The 25,164-nt window shown below is 39.8% G+C and overlaps 1 non-coding gene across 1 annotated transcript; it reads left to right on the forward strand.

Annotated features, from left to right (window-relative positions):
• The first annotated feature begins 19,117 nt into the window (after positions 1–19,117).
• LOC136201648 (small nucleolar RNA R71) lies at positions 19,118–19,224 on the forward strand. Its single transcript, XR_010673994.1, has one exon. It is a non-coding gene; the product is annotated as a small nucleolar RNA R71 (small nucleolar RNA).
• Positions 19,225–25,164: the final 5,940 nt, after the last annotated feature.

Raw genomic sequence — 25,164 nt, forward strand, 5'->3', positions numbered from 1 at the left:
CGAAGAGCTCCTTCAAAGGAGATCCGTCTAAGAGATCCGCCCAGGTAGATACACTTAAAAGAAAAAGATATACTAGAACTTTAAATGTGTCTTCCTCCTCTTCTGAATCACTTTTCCCCACATACCTGACGAAATTTGTTACCTTGCTACTTCCCTAACCTGGACTTGGAATTTGTTGAAAAGATGTCCGCATCACAAAGTGTACCCGAGCGTAAAGAATCATGAGGTTCTTCGCTGTCGATGGTTTTCTCCAAGCTTCATAACGGATGAGCAATCATTCTGTGAATGGATTGAGAAAAATGAATGGGCTGGACTCTTTTCACTTCCTGGTAGAACCTACCCTAGGTTAGTACGGGAATTTTACTCCAACCTCTGTGCTGACGGAAAGGATGCTGACCATCTGGTAACCCACGTCAAAGGTAAGAAGATAACGATTACCCCTTCCTATCTCGCAACCTTACTAAATCTGCCAAACATCGGAATGGAATTCAGGACTACTAAGGAAAAGCTTGACCACGTTGTAACGTTCTGTAAACCAGCGAAACACAAAGGAGAAATACCCAGTACATGCATGGGTCAAAATCAAAAGATGACTCACTATCTCCTGACTAACTTCATCTCCCCAAAAATCAACTCAGCATCATCAGCTTCAAACTTCGAGCAGTGCTTCATTTGGCACATGCTGACCTACAGCCCTCTCAGTATGCCCGTATTTCTAGTAGGAGCACTTCAACGGAGTACTATCAAGCTCAGGCTGGGTTCTCTAATTACCAGAATTCTCGAAGATCATCAAATTGACTTGATCAATGAAACAGAAACCTGGGGAACTGAAATCACGGCTGTAGACACCGAGTCGGAGGACCTGTGACGAAAACCCATAACAAGACGGTTGAAGCGGTTGATTCAAATAATTTAAACAATAAAAATCACGAAAGGGTCCGGAAGGATTGCGTGTCGTCAAGTAGACGGCTCGCGAGTGCTCAGCGGCATTGGGCGAGCGCCCAACAGCGGCCGGCGCGCACCCGACGGCAGTTGGGCGCGCGCCCAGCAGCGCAGGGCGCACGCCTAGTGGTAGCTGGGCGCGCACGCCCAGCCGGCGTTGGGCGTCCGCCCAACTCGAAGTTGGGCGTCGCCCAACCTCATGTTGGGCGTCGCCCAACTCCATGTTGGGCGTCGCCCAACTCCGTGTTGGGCATCCGCCCAACCCCCGTTGGGCGCACGCCCAACCTTGGGATCCGTGCCTATAAAAGGCACGGATCCCCATGCATTTAGGAGGAGGATTTTTTGGGGAGCTTTCTCACTCTAGACATTTTTAGAGAGAGAAAGTCAATTTTTTGGGAGAAAATATTTTTTTTCCTAAAAAATCCAAATTTCCTAAAAGTTAAATATTTTACCAAAACACCAAAAAACACCGAAAAATCATAATTCTGGAATCAACCGACTTCAGCTGTCAATACCGATCTTGAGGTATTATCCGAGGACTAGACTCATTTTATTTATTTATTTTATTTATTTTATTTTATTTATTCTATTCATTTATTTATTTTTAGGATATAGTTTTATTTATTTATTTAGTTATTTATTTATCACGTTTATTTACTTTTCCGCGTTTATTTAATTTCCGTCTCGTATTAAACAAATATTTTTTATTTTAAATAAAAAACCCTCGTTTTGACATCCCAACACGAACCGTGACCCGATTTGAGGGTAGTTCGGGATCAAAACGTTGTAATTATAAATTTTAAAAATATTTTCAAATAACGTTTTGAAATAAAACATCGTTTTAGGAGTCTCCGTTATTGACTATGATCCAGTTTTGGTAGTTCGGAGACCCAAATCGATAGAATAGATTAGATTTAAAGTGTTTGGATAGATCTGGAAAGTTAGGTGCTGTTTCTGTAATTCTGCCATTTTCTGTCGCTAAAGGCTGTTTACTACGGATTTTCCGTCGGTAAATCTGCTGGAACTTTAAAAAGCCCATTTTTGAACCTTTTCCTTACCTTTTTGGAATTGATTCTTATATATGTATATATGTAACTATGTAATATGTTTATCAAAATTATTTTTGGGGTATATAACTATTAAATACTATTTATACATCTATTCATTCGCTATTTTGATACCACTTATACTAAATTAGCTTTTGTAAATTATATGTATAGTTTTTTGGAGTTTTTGGGATAATTAATTAATAGATGATGTTGAGGGGTATCAAAAATTGGTTTAGAGTTTATTAGGGAAAAACTATTTTGGATTAAAGGTTGTTTTTCCACATTTATGAACTTTGTTCATTGTTTTACATGATTTTAATTTGAATAAAGGTATATGATATCTAATAGTATTTTCACCATTATTTTTACCTATTAATATGTATTATTTTCTCTATTTGGTTTTAATGGGTATTATTACTCATTTTTGTGTATATATATATATATTTCAAATGTATTTAGGGTGGGTTTGGATTTAATTTGTTTATTATTGTAATTGTGTTTAAGTAAGGAGTAAATTGAGTGAAAAAGGGAAAAATAAACCACAAAAGAGTTTTTAATTTGATTATTTAAACTAATAGTTTCTAGAGGTTCCTAATGTAATTAAAAGGTTTCTCCTTAATTCTTTATCGTTTTCAAACGATTCCTCAAATATCATGTTTTAAAACCTTAATTCGTTCCAACGACGGATTAAGCGAACCTTGTAATTAAAATCGTCTTTTAATTGTAATTAATAGAGTTTTGAATCGTTTTCCCAACTAAACGGTTTTGTACAAAAATTAATGGACTTGTATGCTTAATCACGTTTTTTTGTTAAAGCTTCTCATCTCACGTTTTCAAACGCTCGAGTCGTTCCAACGGCGATTCGAGTCGATATCATGTAAATTTACGGGGTTTTGAAACGTACCTAAATCGTTCCAAAGGCGATTAAGGTACGAACCGTGTAAATAAACCCTCTTTTTGGGGAATGAGATTAGCTTAGAGTTAATATATAAATTGAAGCATAAATCACACTGTGAATAAATCAATTCTTTCTTCTCCCTCTCTCTCCTATATACTTTAAATTTATGCAAAATGGGTGATTCTTTACTAAAATGGCTTTCAATAACATGCTCAAAACGGTTTTCAAAGCGAGAAAGAAAAGGTTTCAAATGAATTTTAAACTTAAAGAAATATACAATTAGTCCGTTATCGCCTAACACGCTAAGTAGGAGGCCGGTGGTTCATAATCGGGCGATGTCGGGGTGCCTAGTAGTCTTTCTCCGGAAAGGAGCTAGCCTTCTCAGCTCGTACCTAAGTTTCCCGAACCCTCACCGGTCTCCCGCAAGGGATCGGTGTTCATTTCCCATTCGTGGGTGGCGACTCTTCCATACTCCAGGCTCTGGTCCTGCCGAGCAGCTTGATTCCGCGATTGGTTGCTTTCGGTGCTAATCACAGCATCTGTCATCAACGGTGTCCACCCCCCGGTCTGCCCGGGCGAGGCCGCGGCACCTACAATGGCTGCCTTGTTGTTTGGGTTAGTATGTGGCCAACCCATCAAGCCCAAGAAGGGAAAAGAGGTCGTCGAGGAAACCGAGAAGGAAGTTGATGATGAGCAACCTCAGGAAGAGAACATCGCTATAGCTGAACCTGCTGATCAAATCAAGCGAGAGAAGAAACGGAAAGCAATCCAAACCAGCTCAAAAGATGTTGATGCTGTTCCAAAGAAAATCCGGATTGTCTCAAAGGGGAAGAAAGTTGATACTGAGCAGGGTAAGTCAGCAGAGAAAAGAAAGAGGCAAGATGAGCTTGATGAACTGGAAAGTGAGGAAACCCCTCTAAAGAAGAAGAAGAAAACTTTTGATCTGAGTCCAGTTGATGTTGTCCCTCTTGGTTTTGCAGTTCCTGATGATTCCCACTTAATAAGAAGCCAAGAGATTGACCTTGAGCAAATCCCTACTGATCAAGAAGCAGAAGAACTAAGAAACAATGCAGGTCAGCATGATAATGATGAGGATGTTGAGCAACATCAAGAAGCTCATGCTGAGCAAGAACAAACAGGGAATATTGAGCAAGTTGAAAATCCAGCTGTACAGAGTAAGACAGTTGATGCTGAGCTCACATAGCAAGAAATAGTCATGGAAGGCCTCAACACTGATCTCGTGGTAGAATCATCCCTTGATTCCATTCCTGCTGACCCTTCCCCACCAAAGACCAAAAAGTTGAAAAGGCTTAAGAAGAAGGCCTACAAATCTCCAATCATTGACCTCTTGGATGATTCGCCTCTGATGGATCAAATCACTGACCTCACGGATCTACAATTTAAGTTCTTCTCCAAGCATACTGAGTCCTCTACACAGGGAAAACAAGCCTCTGTTACTCATACTGAGCAACACGCCAAGACTCCAGAAAATCCAAACCAAGCCGAGCAAAAGCTCGATGTCCTAGCTGCTCAAGGAGACAAGCAAGCTAAGGAAAATCCTGCTCAACCTGAGATGCCTCTTCCTGCACCAACTCAAGTCCATGTTGAGCAGGTAAATATCTCTGCAGATCCACCTCCTTCCCATCCCATTTCGCAGAATATTGAGCAGTCAGTTCCTGCTGCTAATCAAAATCAAAGTCCAGCTGCTGGCCATACTGGCACTTCCACTCAAGGACAACACCAAACACCTCCTCCATCTGGTGCTACTAGAATCCTGGCCATTGAGCTAAATCCTGAGGCACAATTTTCCTATCTTCATGCAACTGAGTCTGAACGTCGCATCATTGACTCGGCTCAAAATCTTCTCCAGGATCTAAACACTTCTCATGTCCTCTAAGGCTTGCTGACACTTATCATTCCAAATCGTGGGTTGATCTTTCCGTAGCAACTTAAAGATGGGCTCGCAGATTGCGGTGAGTCTTGCTATGAATCGACTGATATATTGAACCTGCCCCAGAAACCCTCTCACTTCTTTCTCATTCTTCGGTGCCGGTATTTCCTGTATAGCTTTCACTTTATCGGGATCTACTTCAATTCCCTTGTTTCCGATTATATAGCCTAAGATTTTCCCCGATGAAACGCCGAAGAAGCACTTCTTCGGGTTTAACCTTAGTTTGAATTCTGCAATTCGGGCCAAAAACTTCTCGAGTGCAGCAAAGTGCCCCTCTCTCGTCTCTGATTTGACCATCATGTCATCCACATAAACTTCCACCTCCTTGTGTATCATATCATGGAACAGTGCTGTAGCCATTCGCTGGTAAGTTGCCCCTGCATTCTTCAAACCAAACGGCATTACCCTGTAGCAGTATGTTCCCCACTCAGTTGTGAACGAGGTTTTTGCTTTGTGTTTCTCGGCCATCTGTACTTGCATGTAGCCCATGAAACCGTCTACATTCGTGTGTAAGACACTTGATGCTGCACTGTCGATCAACACGTCAATATGAGGCAACGCGAATTCATCCTTGGGGCATGCCTTGTTAAGGTCTCGATAATCGACGCACATTCTTACTTTGCCGTCCTTCTTTGCGATGGGCACCATATTTGCGACCCAAGGGGGATAGTCGATTACTTCGATGAACCCTGCTTCTAACTGCTTCTTCACTTCTTCTCTGATCTTATCTGCCCATTCTGGTCTCATGCGTTGGAGCTTCTGTTTTACGGGCCTCGCCTCGGGATATGTTGGAATACGGTGAGTTACGATTGATTGATCAATTCCAGGCATGTCTTCGTATGTCCAAGCAAACACTATTTCGTATTTTTTTATTATTCTCTCAAATTCTTTCCTCTCTTCAATAGTTAATTCTTGAGCAATTTGTATAAGTTTAGGATTTTCATCCGTGCCAAGATTGAAAGTTGACATTTCTATTGTATTGATTTTAAATGTAGGCATGTTATATGAATGAGAATGCATGGAATGATCACGATCAACATCGAGCAAGTAAGCAAAATCAGAATTCATTTCATTGATAGTATTGGCGATTACATCGTCTGATTCAAACAAAGCAGTAATACAATTTTCATCATCGAGGTCCTCGGGTTTCTCATGAACTTTGGAGGTACTAGGCTCGTCCACCGCTCCCGCAGTTGCTTCAATGGTGATGACTTGCTCCTCGACATTCAAGTCTAGCACCATAATCTCCTCGACAAAGCAGCTCGCTTTTCCACTGCCCCAGTCGGCAACATCATCAAAGATCTCAAATCCTGGCAGAATCTTTCCTTCGGCGCTAACAGCCACTTCCGACTCATCATCAAACTCGTCCCAGATGTTGATCGGAACCCTCTGATTGATACCTTCCTCGTCGGAGGAACTTCCCCAAACGTCCACGACCATCAGATCCATTATGTGAGGGACATTCGGATTTATGTAGGAAGGGTCCGACGATCCATACCGAGCCCAGCCTATCAGTTCTTCATAGTCCTTGAGGAACAATCCATTCATTCTTCTAGCCACGAGTGGAATAGCACCCTTCCGGATGCACATGAGTTGCTCCTGATCACTCAAGGTGACCCGACACGAGGCATACTTGAACCTCCATCTTCTAGCATAATCCACAAATGGTTCCTCGGGGAATTGCATGATCCTTTCTAAATCTTCCAACGACCCTATCCACAGAATGTACCTCTCATACCTCTGCACAAAGGCCTCCATGAGGGATCCCCAGTCCCCTTTTGTCTTTGCCGCGAGCATTCGGTGCCACATCAAAGCTTCTCCTATGAGTGTCTTTGGAAAATGCTGGACTAACTCACTTCGGTAGAGTCCCACGTCAAACATGTAGGCACGGAAACGGTTTATGTGATCAATGGGGTTCTCATCTCCCTTATACTTAGACATGGCTGTTACTGCTTCAGGTGTCTCCTCTTCGGGTAATGCAGGCATTTCCTCTGGACATTCCCGTGCGGCGTATTTCTTGATGAATCTCTTAGTCATTTTTGCCCAATCTGCTTTAATGTGCATTGGAAGAGACATGTACCACACTAGTGAATCTCCTGCCAATGAGTTGCAAAACAAGCTCGTGATCTCCTCCTCTTTGAAACCTAGAGGACCCATAGCCGACAGATAAAAATGCAAGTGCTCCATGGGGTCCTTCCCTTTATTATACTTGTTGACAGTTGGAAACGGACGTTTGATAGGCCCAATTTGCATCGCGCTATATTCCCCTGCCCGTATTTTGTCTCTTCGATACTTCATCAAAAACAAGCTTGACATCAGTGACCAATCATGCTTAGTCACGTCAGGTAGCGATTGAAACCACTTCAAAGGTTCGCCCACCAGCGAAAGATGGAACCATGGAGCGACTTCTTCCACTTTGTATGGCTCTCCAAACATAGCACACACGTATCCATACAAATGAGCTTCGGGGTCTTCTACCCCACTAAACAATTTCAACACAGGCATGATCCTCCGAGATGAGACTTCCTCGGTCTCCTCAGTTTCAGTTCTATCATCCATCACTCCTTCCGTTGGCTCCTCTTCCAAAGCCGACACATACAAACCATTTCCCACATTATTCTTCTCATCGAAGTCCAACAACTCCTCTACGTTCTCCTCGAAGGATTCCATCACTACGCATTCTGTCAAACCAACTCCGATCATGCTCACCCTGTGATTAGGCAATAGATTACGCCTAGTGGAAGGGTTTGCTGACGAAGGATCAGCTATCTTTTTCTCCTCGATTAAATCCTGGATTTCATGTTTCAGCCTCTCACAATTCTCAATTGTATGCCCATAACTGCTGTGGAACTCACAATACCCTCTAGCCTGTATCTGCGGAGTAGGTGGAGCTTTGTTATAAGGGGTAAGGGCTTTCAATAGTCCTTTCTTCTGCAAACGTTCGAAAACCTTTGCGTAAGTCTGATCAAATTTAGCGAACCGCCTCTTTTCGATAGCATTAAGATCAAGCACTTTCACTGCTGCAGATTCTGCACTCGCACTCGGCCCTCCGACACTATACCCAGACTTCGTCCATTTAGTGTATGCTTTCTTCGGCTCTCCATCCCCCTCAACGGTCAAGGCACAGCTATACATCTGATTGAAATCGGTAAAAGGCATATACCGCAACTCATTCTTAATATATGGCAATGTGTTGCCCACTACCATTCGGATCTGATCCTGCTCAAGCGGCTTTTGTTTCATAACCGCGGCCTTGGCCCTCCACCTTCTTACAAAATCGGAAAATGACTCCCCAATCTGCTGCTTAGTGCTCTCTAGCTCTTTCAAAGTGACCTCAAGCATGGTATTGAAGCTATACTGAGCGATGAATGACTTCGCTAATTCCTTCCAATCCCTCTTCGTGACCATCGGCAATGCATGAAACCATGTGAGGGCAGCCCCCTCTAGGTAAGTGTTAAATAGTCCCAGGACTTGATCCTCAGTCAGGATCGTGTGCTTCATTACAGCGACATACTGATTCATGTGGGCAGTGGGATCCCCAGTTCCATCGAACTTTTTCATGTCAGGGAGCCGGAATTTCAAAGGCAAAGCCGTTGCCGATAAACAATTCTTCAAGTTATAAAAGTCCTGACTCCCGGAACTTCCCCCACGTAGATCCTGCACCTCCTGCGTGATGTGTTGCTTCCACTCCTCTTCCTTAGCTTTCTCTTTCTCAAGCTGCTTCCGGATATAATCTTGATAGTCATCCTCATTCCCAAAGCGAGGTCCATCATTCACCTCATTCTCAGCGTGTTTACTGCCATTTTTATCATCTCTCATGGCCAGCTTAGCTAACTGGGCCGCTATCACCGCTAACTGCTCATTAATGTTGTTCACAGAGTTTTCCAATCCGGCCACTTTTTCGTCGGTCGCAGACATACTAGCTGAAGACTGAGTATACTCGGACGAAGATGATTCCGAAGCCACAACTGCCGATTCAGAACTGTCAATCTGTAACTAGTCAAACTGCCTAACTAGCCGACTGCTCTCTCGGTACCACAATCGCTTAATGATGACGTCTGTGCGAACGGTATCCATTAGTATGTATGCATGATTTTATATGCATGATTCGTGGTGTGTGCGTTTATTTATTTACGGATATATAAGATAAGAAGAACAAACGTTAGTCTAATTACACGTATCACAACATCTCTCTTCCACCCTTATTCCTCCACACACTCGATGGTCCAAGTCTCTTTCCTAGGATTTTGGTTTGGGGCTCACATTGCGGTTCAGGGGACGCGTGATGCCGTCGATTATTGCGGAAAAGTAGATCAGTCATCAGACAATACAGTTCGTTTTGACGTATCAACGTTCAGTGACTAAGAAATCGACCAAGTTGGATTGTCCTTTCGGAATAACTCGTCTTTCGTCCTTTCGTGAGACGCATTAGTTCGGGTTTTGACTCCCTTTGAGCGCATCTCAGTTTTTAGACGTGGTACGAGTTATTCTTCTAGTCCAATCGTTCGTTATTGTCAATGACTCGTTCCCTTTTGTTCGCGCGGGTTCGTGTCTCGATTTTTGGATTACTACGGGATCTTTTGGATCTATCGAGAGACGTAACCACGTGTTTATTTAGTGATGGAATCACTTTTGGATTTTATTTTAGGGAACGGACTCATCGCGTAACGCGTTTGTTCTTAGCGTTGAGGATCCGTTTGCTCATTTTAGCTACGTGAAAAGATGGCGAGTCTTATTTTGAGCGCACGGTGACCTTTCGGCTAGCAACAGTTCGTTGTTCTTCCCAATCCACGGGATATATCATCTTAGTGTGGTTATAGAAAATCAATGTTTCATTGAATCGCATGCTTATTCAAAGCGAGGATATCACCGTTCTCTTTCCTTTAGACACGACTTAAGCAAACACGTACATCGGGCCATATTTCTTGCAGTTTTGGTAACGGTCGAAATGATCGAGTCGTTAGTCAAAACCCGCAGTCTCGTCCATATGGCGCAATTATATGGTTTGGCTTAATTCGGCTTCGTGATTTCAAACGGGGTATACACTCGTTCGAGGCACGCATTCAACGGCATTGGTTTATTTTCTTTAACTACTCTCGGGATTAACATATATCGTAGATTCAGAATGATTTTGGTCGTTTAGTTCATTTTTTGCTTTTCTTTTCTTAGTCACTTCTGCGGACACGTCCATTTCTCTTAAGAACGACACGGGGCATAACGTAAAAGCTCGTCTTTTATTCGAAAGGGACGGGCTACTTGTGCGAAACTTTTCACGTTACGACAGGGTCGTTCAAAACAGAAATGTTCTTCGTTTTCGTTTCATTATGATCTCGTTTTATCCCAATTTATTTAAAGAATGTGAATAACGGCTACTATTAATATAGTCTTTTGTATCGAAATGTAACTATCCTTAACACCAAACCGACGCATACTAATACGTGCTTACGTCGTAACGCATTTCCTGAACATGTGCCTTCGTCGGGACACAGAAAGGGACAAGGCGGGCCGCACATGTTCATTCATACGAGATGACTAAGTCGTCTTTAGTTTAAATCGTTTCGATGTTTTTAGGGTAATTAGTATGTCGACTCAAGAGTATATATTAACGCATCATTTCATTTTCTTTACATACTTTAGGATTTAGACACGTATCATGGCGATTTGAAAACACGAACTGATTCATTTATCATGCCAAAAATAGTAACGGGTAATCCTATGGCAACTTCTAAGGCTACTATATGCTGACACGGCTGAGCGCGAGACCTCACAAGACCGCACAAATTCGCCCCTAACGAATGGATGGGGACCCTTTGGCGCCTTACTCTAAGGGGGAACTTACACTAGCCTCTTTCGAGCGACGAATGGACTCTCGCTAGAGGTTTCGCGGAAATTACCCAAAAGGTTTGCAATAATGCACATGAATGCATACGAAAAGAAATAATACGATCCGTCCCTGTTAAGGGCTTAATACACGCCTTCCGGAATCAAATTTCTCGCTTCCCCAGCAGAGTCGCCACTTGTTAGACGAGGTGCCGCGGCCTAATCTCCCGGGCGGACCGGGGGGTGGACACCTCATGGCGACGTAAGCGGTGATTGGCGCCGAAAGCAACCAATCATGGAATCAAGCTGCTCGGCAGGACCGGAGCTCAGAGATATGGAAGAGTCGCCACCCACGAATGGGAAAATGAACACCGATCCCTTGCGGGAGACCGGTGTGGGTTCGGGAAACTTAGGTACGAGCCGAGAAGGCTAGCTCCTTTCCGGAGAAAGGCTACTAGGCACCCCGACATCGCCCGGTTATGAACCACCGGCCTCCTACTCAGCATGTTAGGCGATAACGGACTAATCGTATACTTCTTTAAGTTTAAAATTCATTTGAAACCTTTTCTTTCTCGTTTTAGAAACCGTTTTGAGCATATATTATGGAAAAGCCACTTTAGTAAAGAATCACCCATTTACATCAGTTCGATATACATACAAAGAGAGAGGGGAGAAAGAAGTGATTTATTTACAACGTGATTTACATGTCGTGTTGCGTGTTAATTCTATACTAACTCATTCCCCCCAAAACGAATTTATTTACATGGTTCGTACCTTAATCGTCGTTGGAACGATTTTGGTACGTTTCAAAACCCCGCTTGATGAAGTTCACCCGAATCGCCGTTGGAACGACTCAAGTGTTTGAAAACGTTAAGGTAAAAACCTTTAGTAAGAAAACATGGTTAAACATACAAGTCAATTTATTTTGTATAAATCATTTAAGAAAACGATTCAAAAACTTCATTATTCACAATGGAAGCGATTTTAATTACAAGATTCGCTTAATCCGTCGTTGGAACGGACTAAGGTTTTAAAACGTGTTGGTTTGAGAAATGAGTTGAAATGTCAAGAAAACACAATTTATTTACATTAGGAATTTCTAAAAAACCATTAGTTTAAATGATTAAATTAAAAACTCTTTTTGTGATTTAATTTTCCCCTTTTTCCTTAATGGATTCTCTACTTGTCATAATTACAATAATGAACATATTTAAACCAAAATTCACTCCCAAATAAAGCCCATTTGAAACATGGACCCCTAAATGGCCCAAAAGAATAAAGAAAATAATATAAGCGTATATATATACATTTTAATCCAAAAAAGGAAACATAAAATGCAAATAAATGAAAAGAGATTATATTATACTTATATGAAAATACTAAACATAATACATTTTTGCTTCAAATATGTAAGAATAGTAAATAAAACTCCTAGATAAGAAAATAACATTTATCCCCCAAAATAGTTTTATTTAATAATAACTAATATAGCCCAAATATCCCAAAACTATATATATACATAACTAATGTAATTTTAAATGTCAAAATAATATCTATTCATCCACTAATTAATCACTCCCAAAACACCCACGTAAATATTCTTTTAAAATGAAATTCATTACCATTTAAGTAAAGGAAAAAGAAAAGAAAAGATATATATACATATACTTATATTTAATACAAAATGATATATAAACATCCCAAATAATTATATATACCAAATGTCTAAAAATAGTTTGAAAATATATATTACATAAATATACATATATATACAAAGGATCAAAAGCTTAAAAGTTAAGAAACAGGGACCAAAACAGCATTTTTTACATTCAAGCAGATTTACCGACGGAAAATCCGTCAGTAAACAGCAATTAGTGACAGAAATGGCAAATTACAGCAGCACTACAATTATTTCCAGATTTATTCAAAAGCTTTAAATTAAATCTAATTCAATCGTTTTGGATTTCCGAACTACCAAAAATGGATCATAGTCAATAACGGAAGTTCCTAAAACGACGTTTTTATTTTAAAACGTTATTTAGAAATTCTTTAAATTACAACTTATAATTACAACGTCTTTAATACTCGAACTACCTTTTTACCGGATCACGGTTCGTATTGGGATATCAAAACGAGGTTTTTATTTTAAAACAAAACCAAATTTTATTCAACACGAGACGAAAATTAAATAAATACGCTAAATTAAATAAAACGTGATAAAATAAATGAATAACTAAATAAATAAAAACTATAACATAAAAATAAATAGAAGAAGGAAATAAATTAAATAAAATAAAAGAGTCTAGTCCTCGGATAATACCTTAAATTCGGTATCTGACAGTCGAAGCCGATTGATTCCACGAGTCGTGATTTTCCGGTTTTTTGTGTTTTTTTTTTTAGTAAAAATTTAACTTTGGGAAATTCGGAATTTTTGAGGAAAAAAAATTTTTCTCAAAAAAAATCACTTTCTCTCTCTAAAAATATCTAGAGTGAGAAAGGCTCCAAAAATCCTCCTCCCCTAATGCATGGGGATCCGTGCCTTTTATAGGCAAACGGATCCCCGGCGGAATGGGCGACGCCCAAAAAGAATCGGGCGTCGCCCAAGCGGGTTGGGCGGCCGCCCAACCTCACGTTGGGCTATCGCCCAACATTGTTGGGCGATCGCCCAACAATAGTTGGGCGTTCGCCCGACGTCGGTGGGTGCTCGCCCAACGGCCGCCGGGGCGCGTCTTGTACCGTCGGGCGCGCACGCCCTGCGGCCGTCGAGCGTGCGTTCCGTGCCGTCGGGCGCCCACGCGTCGCGGTCGTCGAACGCGCGTTCCGCGCTGCCGGGCGCACACGCCACGTGGCCGACGAGAGCGCGCTCCGCGACACCGGGCCCGTGCATCACTCGGACGTCAAGCGCACGCCACTTGTGGTTGGATGCGTGCGTGCAACGGACGTCGAGCGCGCGCCCCGCGCCGTCGAGCGGGCGTCCGACTGTCGTCGACCGCGCGTCGGATGCCGCTAAGCGCTCGCACCATGCCGCTAAGCATTCGCGAGCCACCCCATTGGCAACAGCGACCCGCCATAACTCTTTCTTCCTTATTATGTACTTATCATTCTTTATATATTTTTTGTTTTTCAAAACTTCCGGAATCAATCGCTTCAACCGTCTTGTTTTCAGGTTTTCGTCACAGATCCTCCGACTCGGTGTCTACAACGGTGTTGGCGAAGAAAAAGCAGAGTTCTGACAAAGATGAAATGAATCGTAACAGAACTTGAATCCTCTAGGATTAATTTATAAGAGTTTAAGATGAAAAGAGGTATTGTTTTAATTATGAAAAGGTATAAATTACACCTTTCGGGAATGAAGAAACTTAAGGTTTCGTTTGTCAAGAGGTACGTTGAAGGGGTTAGAATGTTTCAGACCTGATAGCGCAGGAAACACGCGTGTCGCGACCGAGAATGGCTAAGCTGCGGTCGTGACACGCTGATTTCCTTGCGGAAATCAGGCATCGAAGCTACCTCCCGATTCACGGTAGAGAATTTAAAATTCTCGGTATGAACAGAGAAATCCGAACCTGTTTGGACTATTCTTAAAAAGGGGATTCTCGGCAGGGAATTTTAAATTCTCGGCAGAGAATTTCCTGAAACTTCAAATTCATCTTAATTTCTAAAAATTAAATCTAATATCATGAAATAAAAATATTTTATGTTTTTAAAGCATAACATAAAGTCATCTAATCATAAAATTTTCATTTTGAATAATAAAATAAAATAAACAAAAATAAAAAAACAATAAAACAAAATAAACTGTGTAAGAAAAACTGAGTAATTTATATGTCAGACAATCTTGTTACGAACTCAATTCCTAGTTGGGAAATATTTTCGTAATAGATTTTACATCGATTACCATTAACTTTGAATCGAACTCCAGTAGGACCTTCCAGTTCTAAAGAACCATAATCGAATGTTTTGACGACTAAATATGGTCCTATCCATCTGGACTTAAGTTTTCCTGGAAATAAACGAAGTCGTGAATTAAATAACAGCACTTTATCCCTAATATTAAAGTGTTTAACTTTAATTTTGGCATCGTGCCATTTTTTCACTTTTTCTTTATAAATCTTTGCATTTTCGTAAGATAGATGACGTAACTCATCTAACTCATTCAAATCGAGCAAACGTTTCTTACCTGCTTGTTGTAAATCAAAGTTAAGTTCCCTAATAGCCCAATAGGCTTTATGTTCTAATTTGACAGGCAAATGACATGCCTTTCCATACACTAAGCGGTATGGGGTCATTCCTATTGGTGTTTTAAATGCAGTACGGTATGCCCATAACGCATTATTGAGTTTAGAAGACCAATATTTTCTAGAAGATGAAACTGTTTTCTCGAGAATCCATTTGAGTTCTCTATTTGATATTTCCGCCTGACCATTTGACTGAGGATGGTACGGCGTTGATACGCGGTGGCGTACTCCATATTTTTTCATAAGCGTTTCAAAACTCTTGTTTATAAAATGAGTACCACCATCACTAACGATGACTCTTGGACAACCAAATCTACAAAATATATCGTCAAGAAAACTAATGACAACTTTAGAATCGTTCATCGGGGTTGCAATTGCTTCAACCCACTTTGAAACATAATCAACGGCAACTAATATGTAATTTTTACCAAAAGAAGGGGGAAAAGGTCCCATGAAATCTATTCCCCACATATCGAAGACTTCAACTTCTAATATGGTTGTGAGGGGCATCTCATCTTTCCTTCCTAGATTTCCTGTTCTTTGGCACTTATCACAACGAGTAATAAATGAACGGACGTCCTTAAACATCGTAGGCCAAAAGAAACCACTTTCAAATATTCTAGCTGCTGTCTTGTTAGCTCCATTATGTCCTCCATAAGAGCTAGAATGGCATTCCGACATTATGGATTCATACTCATTTTCACCAACGCATCTCCTAATTATCCCGTCACCACAAGTCTTGAACAAAAAAGGATCTTCCCAAAAATATTGTTTAATATCGAAGAAAAATTTCTTCTTTTGTTGGAAATCTAATCCTTCCGGAACAATATTGGCTGCAAGATAATTAGCAATATCTGCATACCATGGTGACATGACACTTTTTATTTGATAGAGGTGTTAATCAGGGAAATCATCTCGTATACCGATAGTTTCACCTATGGGACCGTTTTCATCTTCAAGTCTCGATAGATGATCGGCGACAAGGTTTTCTACTCCCTTTTTGTCTTTTATTTCTATATCAAATTCTTGTAACAATAAAACCCATCTAATTAGACGTGGTTTTGCATCCTTTTTAGCAAATAAATATCTTAATGCTGCATGATCAGTATAAATAATAACTTTTGAACCTAATAAATATGACCTAAACTTGTCACATGCAAAAACTACAGCTAACATTTCTTTTTCTGTTGTGGTGTAGTTTAATTGTGCACCAGACAGTGTGTGACTTGCATAATAAATGACATGAAGTTTCTTATCTTTCCTTTGACCTAGAACACATCCGACAGCTAAGTCACTTGCATCACACATAATTTCAAAGGGTAAATCCCAATCGGGTTTAGCAATAATAGGTGCACTGACTAAAGCCATTTTCAATGTTTCGAAAGCTTTAACGCATTCTTCATTAAAATCAAAGGTTGAATCTTTCATGAGTAAATTAGTAAGTGGTTTGGAAATTACAGAAAAATTCTTAATGAATCTTCTGTAAAAACCAGCATGTCCTAAAAATGATCTTACTCCCTTAACAGGCGTTGGAGGGGGTAATTTCTCTATTACTGAGGTTTTTGCTCTATCTACTTCTAATCCTTTTTCAGATATTTTGTGACCTAAAACAATTCCTTCGTCAACCATGAAATGACATTTTTCCCAGTTTAATACCAAATTTGTTTCTTCACACCTAGACAAAACTTTATCCAAGTTTTCTAGGCATGAATCAAAAGAATCTCCATAAACTGAAAAATCGTCCATAAAAACTTCCATGATATCTTCAATGAAATCATTAAAAATCGCAGTCATACAACGTTGAAATGTTGCAGGTGCGTTACATAGACCAAAGGGCATTCTTCTATATGCAAATGTTCCGTAAGGACATGTGAAGGTTGTTTTATCTTGGTCATCCGGGTAAATGTATATTTGAAAGAATCCGGAGTAACCATCTAGAAAACAATAGAAAGCATGACCAGTTATCCTTTCGATCATTTGATCAATGAAAGGAAGAGGAAAATGATCTTTCCTAGTTGCTTTATTTAGATTTCTATAATCTATACAAACTCTCCAACCAGTGGTGGTTCGTGTGGGTATTAATTCACCTTCTTCATTCCTTACAACTGTCATGCCTCCCTTTTTAGGTACACAATGGATTGGACTAACCCATTCACTATCCGAGATAGGGTAGATGATTCCATTGTCCAGAAGTTTAGTAATCTCATTTTTTACTACTTCTTTCATATTCGGATTTAGGCGTCTTTGCCTATCCGCTTTAGGTGGCTTATCTTCTTCTAAGTGAATTCTGTGCATTACAATGCTCGGATTAATACCTTTTAAGTCTGAAATTTGCCAACCCATACAACCTATCCTATTTCTAACAACTTCTTTCCATTTCTCTTCTTGGACTTGTGTTAATTTGTTAGAGATAATAATAGGTAGAGAATCGCCTTCGCCTAAGAAAGCGTACCTCAAATGACTTGGTAATTCTTTAAGTTCTAATTTAGGTGGAACTATAATTGAAGGCGGAACTGGTCCATCTTCTCGAATCAAAGGTTCTGGGTCCTTATCTTCTAATTCCTCACTCATTATAGGTTCTATTATTTCTTCTTTCTGAACAATGTCATTTACACATTCTTCAATTAAATCAAGTTTCATACAAGCGAAATCCTCCATAGGATATTTCATCGCTTGATTCATATCAAACTCAATCTTATCATCGCCTATTCTTAAAACTACTTTCCCTTCCGACACATCAACTAGAGCACGTCCCGTGTTCATGAACGGTCTACCAAAGATTAGCGGACAGTTTATGTCATAAGCAAAATCTAAAATAACGAAATCGGTAGGAAAAATAAATTTGTCAACTTTAACTAAAACATCTTCAATTATACCGTATGGTCTTTTAGTGGTTTGATCCGCTAATTGCAAAACCATATTGGTACGTTTGATATCTTTTTCTAAGCCTAACTTATTAAAAATAGATAATGGCATCAAGTTAATGCTTGCTCCTAAATCACAGAGACAACTGGGAAATTCAATATCTCCCAATTTACACGGAATGGTAAAACATCCGGGATCCTTGAGTTTTGTGGGCAAATTACTTGACACAATTAAACTACAATCTTCAGTTAGTGAAATGGATGAAATTCCTTCCCAACTGATTTTCTTTGAAATTAAATCTTTGAGGAATTTACCATAATTGGGAATTTGTGTAATCGCATCCATAAACGTTAAATTAATATGCAAATTCTTAAGTTTGTCTAAAAATGTTAAAAGTTGTTTGTCATAGTCCTTATTGCGGACTTTGTGTGGAAAAGGTGGTTTGGGTACAAAAGTTTTTGTACTAGAGTCAATTGGTGCATCTTTTTGTTTCAATGTATCTTCTTTGGGCTTCGATAAATCAGTTCCAGGTAAGGTCGAATTTCCGGGCATTTTCGGGCCTAAATAATTTTTCCCTGAACGAAGAGTGATAGCCTTAACATGCTCTTTCGGATTTTCTTCCGTATGGCTTGGAAGACTTCCCTCTTTGCAGGATGGAATTGATTTAGCGAGTTGTCCAATTTGAATCTCCAAATTATGGATGTTAGATGATTGGTTTTTAATAAGCTGGTCGAATTTATTCTCGATCCGTTTAAAACCATCGTCGTGATTACTTATTTTTCCGCTCATAGCATCAATAAATTTGTCGATTTTAGAAGATAAAGTGCTAATCGTATCTCTGGATTGATTTTGATAATTAGTAGTACGATTTTGATTAGCATTAGCATTATTATTATCTCTCTAGTTAAAGTTAGGATGATTTCTCCATCCAGGATTATATGTATTGGAATAAGGGTTATTAGTTTGGTTTTGTCCTTGGACAAAATTTACCTGTTCAATTTCACTCATACCTTCGTAATCCACATCCGTTTGGATTGGCTTACCATTAGGATCACACGGTGCCATAAACCTATCAATTTTGTGCGATAAGGCAGAAAATTGGGCTTGCAACATCGCTACTGGATCAAGATTCACTATACCTTTAACTGATGATGTTGTTGAGGATGATGGTTTAGCTAATGGTACGTGTCCACGTTCCGCGGGCCACATACTGCTGTTGATTGCCATTTCCTCCAAAAGTTCTCTTGCTTGGGCAGAGGTTTTCTTCATGAATAACCCTCCAGACATAGCGTCCAATGAACCTCTAGTTGTAGGATTTAGTCCATTATAAAATGTTTGCATTAAAAGTTCGGTGGGCAATTGGTGGTGTGGGCATAAACGTTGAAGTTCTTTAAAACGTTCCCAAGATTCATAAAGAGTTTCATTATCATTTTGAGAAAAAGATGTTAACTCTTTAATGACTCTTGCGGTTTTTGCTAAAGGAAAATTTTTTGATAAAAATGCTTGGGCTAATTGCTCCCAAGTCTCAAATGATGCGGCTGGCATAGAAGTTAACCATTCTTTGGCTCGATCCTTCAAAGTAAAAGGAAAAAGGTGAAGTTTGATTGCTTCTGCAGTTACATCAGTAATTTTAAAAGTGTCACAAATTTCTAAGAAATTTGTCAAATGGGTATTAGGATTTTCGTTAGGTAACTCGTAAAACGTTACATTATTTTGCAACATATTAAGCAACGCAGGCTTAATTTCAAAATGATGTGCATTAATTTGGGGTCTAACTATACTGTTTGTTACACCGGCCACTCCTGGCCTAGCGTAATCCATAAGTGTGGCCATAACTTCTGGCTCGGTAATTTTAGTTTTTATTGGGGTTTGGTTTTTCTTTTCTTTCTTGTTCTTTTTAAGAGTTCTTTCAATTTCTGGGTCAATAGGATCTGGTGACGTGCCTGAACTTCGAGAACTGCGCATGAACTTGAAATTTCGCACGAACCGAAACTACCTACAAAACAGAATTTGAAAAATAAATATGTTAGTAATTGAAAATAAATAAAATGTAAAAGTTTGAATAAGTATGAATAAACCTAGATTCGTAATAAAACACGAAAAATTTAAAATTTTGTCAAAAATTTTGGCGTTCCCCGGCAGCGGCGCCAAAAACTTGTTGAGCGATTTCCGCAAGTGCACGGTATACGCTTGTAGTAATAAAAGATATTGATCCCACAGGGAACATTTTTTCAACAAAAACTTATTCTGAATCGGTTAAATTTACTTTTAAGGTTTATAATATGGAAAATCGTTTAATCGGTTTTGGTTTTGAAATTGCTAGAATAAGAATTAGATTAGAGTATGAAGATGTTAGAAAATATCTGATTTAAGAATGAATTTGCAAAACAGGAACGTTTTAGTACTTTAGAAAAGTAAACAAGTATATTTGTTTGCATTAAGCAAAGAAAACAACTTTAAACTTTGTACGAATTATAAAGATGAAATAAATGACGGAACCTCTAATTAATTGGCTTTGAACGCGACAAAACCCTTATCCGGGATAATTGCCCTTAATCAAATTAAAACTCTACCGAGATAATAATTTGCCTAAGTGTTCAACAAAGTTTCCTTGTAAAGATTTTGAATTAAACTATGTTTTAATGAAAACACCAGCAGTCACTTTAGTGGATTGGTTACCATAAGTGCTGCATAAAAATCTATCGAATAGAACGGACTTTATTAGATGAAATATAAATTGATACAAGTTTACAGAGAACATGGAGCATGGAAACATTCGACGACTTGCAAGTGAACGGGTTGTCAATCCTTTCCTTGGGTTTCGTTAGAGTTTGTCAGGCTCAGGGGCGGATCCTCTACTCAATCTTCTCGTTGAATCTTCGTAATAGAGACTGGGTCGGTCTACTACCAAAATGTAAACTAAGCTGGAACAATGTCTAAACGGTACTGAGTTTGTTATTATTTAGTAAACAATGTGTGTACATCATATTGCTTTTTACAGAATCGAAATCTAACTTCTGAATCACTTGACTCGGAATTTCTGCATAAATTCTATACTAATCTCTTTCTTCTACACATATCACACTATATGTTTTAACTCTCAAATCAATACTTTATTTATAGATGTTGAAGAGTCTTGATTGAAGTGTCGTGTCCTTTGTGAAGAGATGTATCTGTTGTGAAAGATCGTGTCCGCAGCAAAAGGACGTCTTTATCCACCCGAACAATCGCGTTTCGTCGAAAATGAAAGTGTGTAACTAGGCTTCTAAAATCTCCTGCTCGTACCGAGAATGGGGGAGTAACAATTTGGTCTTCGGACGAAGGGAAAGAGGGCTGAGGAACGCGTGTCGCGACCGAGAATAGGGGGCCGCGGTCGCGGCACGGAACGTTTTTCAATTCTTCTACTTTCGTTCGCGTCCTCGATTTGGCGTTATTAATTTCTGTCGTCTTCGACTCCTTTTGTAGGGTTTTTCTTCTGTTTTCGAGCTCTTTTCGTTCCTATTTGGATTTTACCAAATATTTAGGTACCTTACAAGAAAGAAACATATTCGAGAGTAAAAGCTTTCTAAACAGTTATAAATAGCATAAATTCATAGCAATATTGATGTAATTAACGATGATATTTTAGGTATATTTTGGGCTTAACAAGCACTATCAAGCTCAGGCTGGGTTCCCTTATTTCACGGATTCTCGAAGACCACCAAATTGACGTGACAACTGAAGTAGAAACCATGGGAACTGAAATTACTGCTGCATTATTATTTGGGTTAGTGTACAACCAACCCATCAAACACAAGAAAGGAGAAGAGGTAGTCGAGGGAGCTCAAGGGGAAGCTGAGCAGGAAGGTCAGGAGGAAGGGGATACTGAGCTACCTCAGGATGAGGATATAGCTGCAGTCGAAGCTTCCAACCACTCTAAGCAAGAAAAGAAACGCAAGGCAATCCAGACCAGCTCAAAGAATGTTGATGTTGTCCCTAAGAAAATTCGGTTGTCTCTAAAGGGAAGAAAATTGATGCTGATCAAAGTAAGTCAGCTGAGAAAATAAAAAGGGAGGATGAGCCTGAAGAGAGAGAAGGTGAAGAAACTCCTCTGAAGAAGAAAAGGAAAAATGCTGAGCTGAGTCCAGTTGAAGCTGTTCCTCTTGGATTTGTTGTCCCTGATGATGCTCACTTCATCACAAGTCAAGGGATTGACCTTGAGCAAACTCCAGCTGATCAAGAAGAAGAGGAAGAAGAGGAACAAAGTGAAAATGAAGGTCAACATGAACATAATGAGGATGTTGAGCAACATCAAGAAACTTATGCTGAGCAAGAACAAACAGAGCATAATAAAGAAGTTGAAAATCCAGCTGAACCGAATGCGACAAGTGATGCTGAGCTCGCAGAGCAAGAAATAGTCAGGGAAGGGCTAAATGCTGATCTTGGAATTGAGTCATCACTTGACTCCATCCCCGCTGACTCACCTCCTCGAAAGGCAAGAAAATTAAGAAGGCTTAAGAAGAAGGCCTACCAATCTCCAACTATTAGCCTCCTGGATGACTCACCTCTAAGGGATGACATCATGGATCTCACAACCACTCATTTTCGGTTCTTCTCCTCACATCCTGAGCCTTCCATACAGGAAAACCAAGCCTCTGTTACTCATATCGAGCAACACGCCAAGACTCCAGAAAATCCAAACCAAGCCGAGCAAGAACTTGAGGTCCTGGATGATCCAAAAACCAAGCAAGCTAAGGAAAACCCCTCTCAACCTGAAGTGCCTCCTCCTGCACCCACTAACGTTCATGTTGAGCAGGTAACCACTTCTGCAGATCCACAAATTTCTTCACATCCTGATTTACAGAACATAGAGCAGTCAGCTCCTGTTGCTCATCAACATCAAAATTCTGATGCTGACCACACTGGCACCTCAACTCAAGGGCAACATCAAACACCTTCTAAATCGGATGGCATTAGAATTCCGGCCCCTGAGATACATCCTGAGGCACAATTTGCCTATCTTAATGCAACTGAGTCTGGCCGTCGCATCATCGACTCGGCTTAACATCTCCTACAAGATCTAAATTCATCTCATGCCGATGCTGCTGGAACTGCCAATGCTGAGTCACAAGAATTGACATCTGTCACTCAGCTGCTCAATGAGATTAAGCATCTCAAAGATTTAGTCAGTGTCATGACTTCCGTCCAACTCCAACAACCCAAGCAAGATTCCTTTGCCAAGCTGACTGAGCTGATATTGATGATGGTGAACCACATGAATTCACTCCAAGGCCAGATCAATGCCTTACCTACCATCACCACGGGTTATGCTACCTTTGCCGAGTTAAATCACTGTTTTGACAAGTTGTCTTCGGAGCTAACAGGTGCTCGTGATCTTCTCTCTTCATCTTCCCAATGTACCATGGACGAAATAAGTGAAGCTGTTCGTCTTCTGAATCTGAGCAAAGAGGAGATGGAAACTGATGTGGTCAAAACCAATACTATCCTTCAGACCACTCAAAGTATACTTCGGCATGTACGTTACACAACTGACCAGCGTGAGATTTACGACAAGGCAGTGCTTAAGATATGTACCATCAATCGTATGCCCAGTTCACAGAAGCTATATCCTGGCTAACTAAGGCATACGAATACATGCTCAACATGATCAGCGCAACCCTTCGTGCTCCTCGAGCTGTTCTTGATGATGGAGTCCCTGTCCTTGATGGCCTATTTGAAAGCACCAAGCGCCTCAAAGCCTATTCTGTAAAGCTGACTCGTGATGCTCTCAATGAAACCTTCATCGCTCCTCAGTCTGATAATGGCAAAACGGGGGAGAATAGCCAAGAGGATGAAACTCAGCAAGACACAAGGGCTTCAGGAAGTAAGCAGCAGAAAGGCAAGGGAAATTGTATCAAGCTGCCCGTAGAAAGTAACAGCTTAGTCAACCTAGGACTTAGCTAAGTCTGCTTTGTGCTTATGTACTTGTGCCTGAATATATATATTAAGCATCTTTTCATTCAAATTGACTTAGCTGTATGAGATACTCATTAAAAATGCTGACCTGTCTAAAAATTGAACAAACACAAATTCTCAGTACTTACTAATCATGCATCAAACTGAGTAAACATTGAACTCTTCTGAAAATTGACTTAAGATCGCCAAAACAAGATCTTAGTAAATCTAGGATTAAACTAAGATTGTATACACTTGTCTTCTCTAAGGTTTAGACAATACATGCAACCCTTACGGGTGAGTAATTTCAGAAAGATAAAACTGTACTTCAATCATGGGAATACTGAGTTCCATAAATTAAATATTTTGCCAACATCAAAATGGGGGAGTTTGTTGAAACACCTTTCCACAAGATTTTGATTTGACAAAATCATTTAAGTTTAATCCATGATTAAAGAGACAATTAAATTTAAGTGCTTTGATTTAATTGTACTAATCCGTTTGTTCAATATTGAGTATAAATATAAATGCAAAAAGAAATAAAGAATAAGACAGGATCAAGTCAGCATGAGAACACAAGCTGAGTGAAAGGCAACTCGGCATAAGAAAAGATAAAGTCATCCTTAGAACAACAGCTGAAGAATGAAGCTGGTCAAAGAAGCTGAGTATAATAGAACTCAGCATGAAAGAAGTAAAGTCTGCTTCAGAACAAAGCTGACCCTTGAAAGCTGAGTAAGAAGAACTCAGTATGGGAATTGGCCAACAATAAATCATCGGAGTAAAGCTGAGTGATTCACAAGCGTTACGTTAGCTAAAACACAAATCCAACAACTGTCTGCACCAATAATAGAAATCTCGGAATTATGCAAAAGTCAATTTCGAGAAACATGGGACAACTGAATTTGGCTAAAAGACAAACTGTCACAAGGAGACAACATCTGCAGCAAGGAGACAAATCTGACGTCTAAAGAAATCAGAAGACAAGATTGGCCTGACACCTGAAGCTGACCAGAAGTTGTCTCCCAAAAGAGTCGTTTTGGACTCAACGGACAAATCAATTTCAAATGATTTGTCCCTCACAATTCATCTATAAAAGGAACAAAGATTTCATTTGGAAGATTGCCGATTCACAGAAAATTACAAGTGAGAAAGATACAAATTCAAAGCACTCAAAACAAAAGAGAGCTTACACCAATCTTCTATTCTTTGTGTAAATGCTAGATTGATTGTTTGTAATCATCTAAAGTGTTCTTTATTTTAAAAGGAACAAGTGTGTGATCAATTGTAATATTGAGAGTGTACGTGTTGAGTACTTGTTATTTAGTATTTAGTGGTAGAGAAATCTAAGTGCTGGGTTGTAGCATTTAGTAGGAGTTGAGTAGACGAATAGAGGAAGGTACTCTTGCATATTCAACTGCCTGTAATCGGTTTGTGCTCTACCCTTAAAGAGCTCAGTATTGGATTCTGAAA

Source organism: Euphorbia lathyris, chromosome 7, assembly GCF_963576675.1.
Source record: "Euphorbia lathyris chromosome 7, ddEupLath1.1, whole genome shotgun sequence".
Lineage (NCBI taxonomy): Eukaryota > Viridiplantae > Streptophyta > Magnoliopsida > Malpighiales > Euphorbiaceae > Euphorbia > Euphorbia lathyris.